We start from the raw sequence: 7,051 nt of genomic DNA, 5'->3' as shown, positions 1-7,051 counted from the left end.
CAAAATCTAAATTTAAACTCATTAGACGATCAATCATGCAATCCACGATCACTTCAGATAATCATTTTGTTTGCTCTGCGAGGGTTTCCCCTAGCTCTCTCCTGATAGCTCTGGCCGCCTTTGTCGTTGCTTGTGCGTTCTCAAGGAAGTTTTTTATACTTCTTCTCTATCTTGTTAGCCTTTTTGTGGTTTCTCAACTTGCCTTCCTGGTTCATCCACCTCTGACCCTTCGCAGCCGGAATGGCGGTGAACTGTCTAGTAATCCTGATTTTTTGAATGGATCTCCCAAATTGCGTTCTTTCTTGACGACCTCTCTGATATCTCCTCTGATGTGTGTTTTCCTACACTGAAATCGACTACTTTTCGTGGTTTGCCTTATCTGTGGATCTCGAAGGAGGAGATCCTTGCGCTTGCGGCTCCCCTTCAATACGCGTTGGCTGATAAATTTCCTGCTTCGACGTCCTAGTCTTGACTCTATTTGAAAGTTTTTCTTCAATCTCAAGCTCAATGGCAATTTTTTGATTACTCTATTGAATCATTTATATGTTTTGATTAAGTTGGTTAATAACCTAGATCATAATAGAGTTTTCTCTCAAAGATCCTACTTCCCTAACTTGCGGCCACACCTATTCTCACCCCATATCCTTCATGGTCTGGGATCGTTGTTTGGTCGTCCTCTAAAAGTCGACAATGCTACCTCTGTTGGCTCCTATTCTTTTGTTGTGTATGTTTTGATTGAGCTTGATATAAATTATTCTGATATAGTGTGGCTAGGTCCTGAAAATTTTGGGTATGTTCAACATATTGAGATGGAGGTTTTTCCTCCCTTTTGTGTTCAATGTAAATGTATAAGGCATTTAGAGGGTGATAGTCGGCCTCATTCATCATATGTCACGGTTATTACTACTGCTAATGTTAATAATCCTATTAGCTTTGATGGAAATGTTACTGCTGTTGTGAAAATTTTGGATAATCATATCCCTCTTGTTATGGAAAATTTGGATAATCCTATCACGCTGGTACTGAGTTGGTAGTTAATGGGGATAATTATATGGAAATTGTTTTGTTTGTGGATATTGATCCTGTTGTTGACGCTAGGGATGCTATCGGGCATGCTGAGAAGGAAGTTGCTCCATAGACTGTTGTTTTGCCTGTGACTATTTATTATGATAACGTAGAAGGTGTTAATGAGGCTATGGGTGCCAATAATTGTATGATTAACCTTATAGCTAGTCCTATTGCGTCCCCTATTTCTAATATTGGTGATGGTGTTGATGTTTTAGTAGATGATGGTTTTAATTTTGTTTCTTTGGAACCTAGGGGCTGTGAAGCTTTTAGCCCTATGGGTGTTACAATTTTTGCAATGCCTGTTGCGAGTGGGGTTGTAGTGGATTCTAGTGGAATGGTTGTTGCTTCTGATGAATCATTCTTGGATTCTTTGGAACATGTCTTATCGAATGTGCTACCGATTTTGCTCATTTCTAATGATGCTTTGAAAGTTCAATTGGTGGTAAATATGAAGGGTATTTGTGTTTATCAAACTGATTGGCTTGATGAGTCTTTTTCCTCACCTTGGGGTGATGGAGAAGATTTGGAAGGGCATGAGGATGAATTTCATGCGATGTATAATTTGAATGTGAGTCGCATCATTGAAAAAACTTTTGCCCATGGGGGTGGCAAACGTCATAAGAGGAAACCTAAAAGGAAATAGTTCTTGTCCCTATTTTTTGCTGATGGCCCGCTTCTTAATTGGTTCCTTTTCTTTTGGTTGTTGATCTTTTGGTTGTGGGGCTTTGTGTGTGCTTTTGGTTTTGGGTATGCTTGTTGGGTTTGGATTGCTCGGTTGGGGGTCCTTGTGTTGGAGGCAAGGCGGTGGGGTTGGTTGTTGTTCGATTGGTATTTGGGTTTCGAAAGGATGGGGTGTTGGGTTAGGGGTCTTCTGGATTGTGTTGTTCTCCTCTTGGAACTCTTTTTTCTCGGTGCTCATTTTGGTTTTTGTTGGTTATGTGATCTTTCTAGTTGTGTTATTGTTCTCTAGGTCATATGGCTTTTTTGTCGCTATCCTGCCGTGGATTGCTTCTTTGGCTTTGTTTGATTTATTTTTTTCTTTTTTTTCAGATTTATTTGATGCTCGTGTTGCGATAATTGGTTGAATTGTTAATGACCGGCTGGGGTATCTTGTTTGGGTTGTTGTTTTGGTTGGAGCTCTCATTGGAATTGTCTTCTTCCAAATAGCCTATATCGGGTGATTCTCTTGGTCGTTATGTCTTTCTAGATTGTTTTTACTTCTTTTTTTTTTTGTGTGTATTGTAATAGACTGAATCAAAAACTCGTATGTTTTATTTTAAATGATGTATTTTTAGAGGGTTGTTGATTCATTAATGACTTGTAATCTCTTATTTATATAAAAACGTAGGCCCCTATAAGTGAATTTTATCCCCAAAAAAAAAACATTCAATCCATGATCGTATATTTGATTAGGAGAAATGAGTTATGCAATGAAATAGACTGTGGAATGGTCTGTATGATTGTGCGTTCTGCATCCATTTATAAAAGATGCGGAAAAGTTTCACTGTTCACTCAATAAAATATTATACAGTTGGATTTTTCTTACTATAAAGATCATCAATTGCATATTGGACTTATACTCTTCGCTTATTTCACTCATTTTTGTTTCCAAATTATTCATCTTCTTTTCAATATTGTTTCCCACTCATTTCCATGGCAGCTAACTTTAGAATATAGAGAGAGAGGGGAGTTAGAAGGAGAAGAACTAGATCGTATCTGTTGTTTAGAAGCCTGTACAGTTAGAAAAATTTCTCGAGTTTTTGTGTATGAATTCCACTTAAATGGAGATTTGAAGGCAAAAAGACCAATTTCTCCATTGAGTTTTGAACATTTCCTCATTTTTGCATGCAAAGCACATGCTATACATATTCTAAAGATCTCTAATGCTATGCGATGTTGTAAAATTTAATGAGCATGTTGTGTACAACACCTTGGGTTCGGGTGTCGGAAAATTTTTTTATGTACAATGTATTGGCATTGTGTACTCGAGCACCACAGCGTTGCAGAGTTTGCTAAGAGAAACGGCAGAAAGTGGGGCGCCGCAAAGCTCTAGATTCGGCGTTGCAGCGCTGTGTAGTGCATCTCTGCTGCGGGTTAGAGCGCCGCAGCATCGTTAGACGGATCAGGATAAGAGGTTTGAGCGCCGCAACGCTCCAAACTGGCGCTACAGCACTTCGAGGCAAACTAAACAGTTTTCTTTCTCTTTTTTCTTAAGGGTGGCATCCCTTGCAGTTATTAACTTGACTTTCTCTTATGTTTTGAGTGAGAGAATGGTGTAAGAGAGAAGATAAGCAAGTAGAGAGTGAGAAAAAAGAGAGATCCGTACTCATTTCTTCCAATATTTATAGTGGATTTTTTTGTATGGTGTGGCTCCGTGATTTTTTTCCGATTTCGGTATTTTTCCACGTTAAATTTTGATGTCCTTTACTTTCCATTGTATTTCTATTTTTCTTATTTGTTTCATTGCAATGTTTTACTTCTATCCCAACAAAATACGAGACAAGTATAAATATGGATATGTACATGACCTCCGAACAAGAGTTGACAACCCTCTTATAATATTAAAGATAGTCTCCTCATCGCATGAACACCCAATACAATGAAATTTAAATTAAAGTGAAAGAAGAATGTATGTGCTAGCATACATTAACAAGAACTAATATTCATGCATTGATATAGCCACTAATGAGAATGATTATATATGATACATTAACATAATATAGTGAAACAACAACTGAACAAAGACGCTCAAGAGTGACTGGGTTAGTCTAGCAATGCCAGGAGCTCCAAAAAGACAGCTGCTACAACTTAATTTGCTAATTACAAAATTTGATTTTGAAGTTGCTTATGATTCACCAAACCATCAGAATCACAATTCTGTCGTGTACTATGTTGTGTACTATGTTGCACCGATATGGATACGGCGACACAGATACGGGACACGTCATTTCTTAAAAATTCATCATACGGATATGGCACGAACACGGCATTATAATTTATAAATCATACATAAAAATTAAGAAAACAATCAAAGCATAATATTTGAAATTACAAAAAAAAAAAAAAAAGGTAACATCATTTGTAGCCTTGTAGCTTATAATATCAAAGTAAAAGTAAGCATTAAATGTCTAGTATAACAACAAAAGCATAAATATAAATTGTCTAGCACATGAAGTTTCAACTATTCAATAGAAGGAATGATATGATTAGCTTCCTAAGTGGTTTGTCTTTGAACTTCTATATCATCTTCAATAAATATCATAGCTTTTAATTTAGGCTCATCAAGTGAAAGATTAGCAATTTATAATATTCCCATATCATCAAGAGACTCAAATCCATCTCGGAAATGAGAGAACCTCGCTCGCAGCCACGGAAGTAAATACGATGGGTCTTTTTTCTGATTTTTTTTTTTTTCAACGGACACGTCCTTTTGAAATTAAATAGTATTTTAATTGGATACGGCAAAGCCGTATCCGACATGTATCGGAAGCGTATCCGTATATAGGCGTATCGAATACAGCACGCATTCATAAATAAGTATATCGGTGCAACATAGGTCGTGTTTTTATATTCATTCTTTTTCACAGTTTTCGTTCACTTCTGAATCAAATCACAAATCAGACAAAACTGCAACAACAAATTAGTTCAGAAAGAAGAACTTGCAAAAAGAAAATACAATGAGAAACTGCAAAGAATATAAAAGAAGAGAGAATCATCCATGGGAAAGAATGACTTCAATAAATGCAAAATTAACTAAGATTGGCGGTTCAGGAATATAGGATTCTTATATGACAAGCTGCACAATGTACATATAGTTTAAAAGAGATTCTGATATCTGATATAGGGGAAAATAAAGATTCTAGGCTTCTAGCTTCCACCCTTCCCCCAAAAATCACATGGCTTCACTTGACGCACAAGAAAGAATGGAATAATTGGTAACTCAACACAAGAAGAGAAACATATATAATTTAAAAGAATAATTAACATATAAAATGGGTTATGAGATCTCAACTCTTGGTTTGGCCAAGCTCCACATCAGATTCTGTAACACCATTTGATCGATCCTTGAGAAGCTTCACATTCTCCTCATCACTTATGGCACTTGCAGCAAGCTTCGCCAGCTTCTCGGATTCGACGGCCCAACTGTAGACAATCATGCCTACCACTGCAAGTAACATTCCTAGGATGTTCTTGATGGTAAGGGCAGAGTCGAACAATATCCATCCGAGAATCAACACGCATACAGTCTTCATGTGACCCAGGACTTGGAATGTTGTTGCCGAGAACCGGCCGATGCAAAGATACTGGCTCATGTTGCAGAAGACAGCCAATGTGCAGGAAAGAATTATAAAAAACTGTAACAATGAAGCAGAATAGTTCAATGAGAAATCTGCTTTTGGACTCTCTTCAAGTTAAGAGCAACCAGATTGTGCCAAAAAAAGGTGATGCTGTGTTATAAGGAATATACAGAGCTTAATGGATTAATTGTGCTGAAGAACTTAACATAAGTCAAATCTAATTCATCTACTCTCTTAACCGGGTCATCAGAAGTCCGCTGTTTTATGCGACCAAATCATCTAAGACTACTCTCTCGAATCTTATCTTCCATTGGAGCTACTCCAACTTTTTCACGTATATGCTCGTTCACTTACCTTAATATTATGCTTCTCTTTTAATGACCATATTTTGCACCATAAAGCATTGCAGGTTTCACCACCATCTTATAGAATTTCCCTTTAGTTTGAGGGGAACTTTTCTATCACACAACAAGCCCGATGCATTCCTCCACTTCAACCATCCAACTTGAATTCTACTAATAATATCCCCATCTATTTCACCATAACTCTGAACAATAAACCCAATATATCTAAAATGTGTACTCTCATTAATGACTTGATCGCCCAAAGTCACAAACCCCCCACTAAATCTATTACTACTAAAATTATACTCCATATAAAAAATAAAAAGTGATTGCGTATGGCCCCAAGTAAATATTCTGCAACATTGAAATCCATTTTCTTCCCAGTATGAATTCTTTAGCAGCATAGTATCAGATGGAGTAAATTCCCGAGCTTTGTTAGTATGTTTTTATTTAAAAAAACGGATGAGACTTACTAATGCTCCAGTAGAGAAGTGGTACTTCAATATTGACTGCCCATTGAGGCAGTAGTCCATGAATGGACCCAACACGATAAGAGATGCAGCTTGTATTGGTGCTGTTTTGCTCAGGAGCTCAAATGAACCAATGCTGTACTTCTTCTGAAAAGAGCCAATAGTCTGGAAGAAAAAATGAAGCATAATAATAAGCCACGCCAGATAGAACAATGGAGAAATACATGTGGCTATCAGAAGCCCAAGAAACCATGACATATGAAAACAACAGAAGGTTCAAATACAGACTTTGCAATGACAAATCAAATAATAAAGAAAAATAAGGTGGTATCTTAACAAAGCACAATCAACAATTTTAATTAGATTCAATGCTCCAGCCTTCTTTTGATTTTTTTTTTATGAATATGGTATGGAAAATGGTAATTCTGACCATTATAGCTAACAAATTCCAAGCACCACTAGCCCTTTGGCAGCTAAAAACTAAATGTTCTTAGCCAAAAAGTTAGCTATGTCGCAGTATGAGGACCAGAAAGTTGCCTAAATGCTTTATGAGGGTTGAATATATGAAATAAATGACCAATAAAGCATAAAATAGTTTTGGAAAATAAACAATTAACCATAGTAATAGAAATCCAGATCAGTTAAATTAAAGAGGAAAGCATATTATTAAAAATAGAAATATATCTATATATATATATATATATATATCAGGAAATATAATATACAATGAATGAAATTTATAATAGGTTTACTCATGCGCCTTCTCCCAATAAGGAATACTATCATCTAGCAACCAAGATGCAGAAAATTTTGCCTGAAATAAAGGCGATGTTGCATCCCAAAACCATCTCATGTCATTTACCATTCATTT

General features: G+C 36.5%; 1 pseudogene; it reads right to left on the bottom strand.

Moving 5' to 3' along the window:
- Positions 1-4,787: 4,787 nt before the first annotated feature.
- The window catches only part of LOC110105285, a 4,955-nt pseudogene continuing 2,691 nt past the window's right edge, over positions 4,788-7,051 (bottom strand).

The sequence above is a fragment of the Dendrobium catenatum genome, unplaced genomic scaffold (assembly GCF_001605985.2).
Source record: "Dendrobium catenatum unplaced genomic scaffold, ASM160598v2 fragScaff_scaffold_716, whole genome shotgun sequence".
Lineage (NCBI taxonomy): Eukaryota > Viridiplantae > Streptophyta > Magnoliopsida > Asparagales > Orchidaceae > Dendrobium > Dendrobium catenatum.
This window is presented reverse-complemented; position numbering and strand designations above follow the sequence as displayed.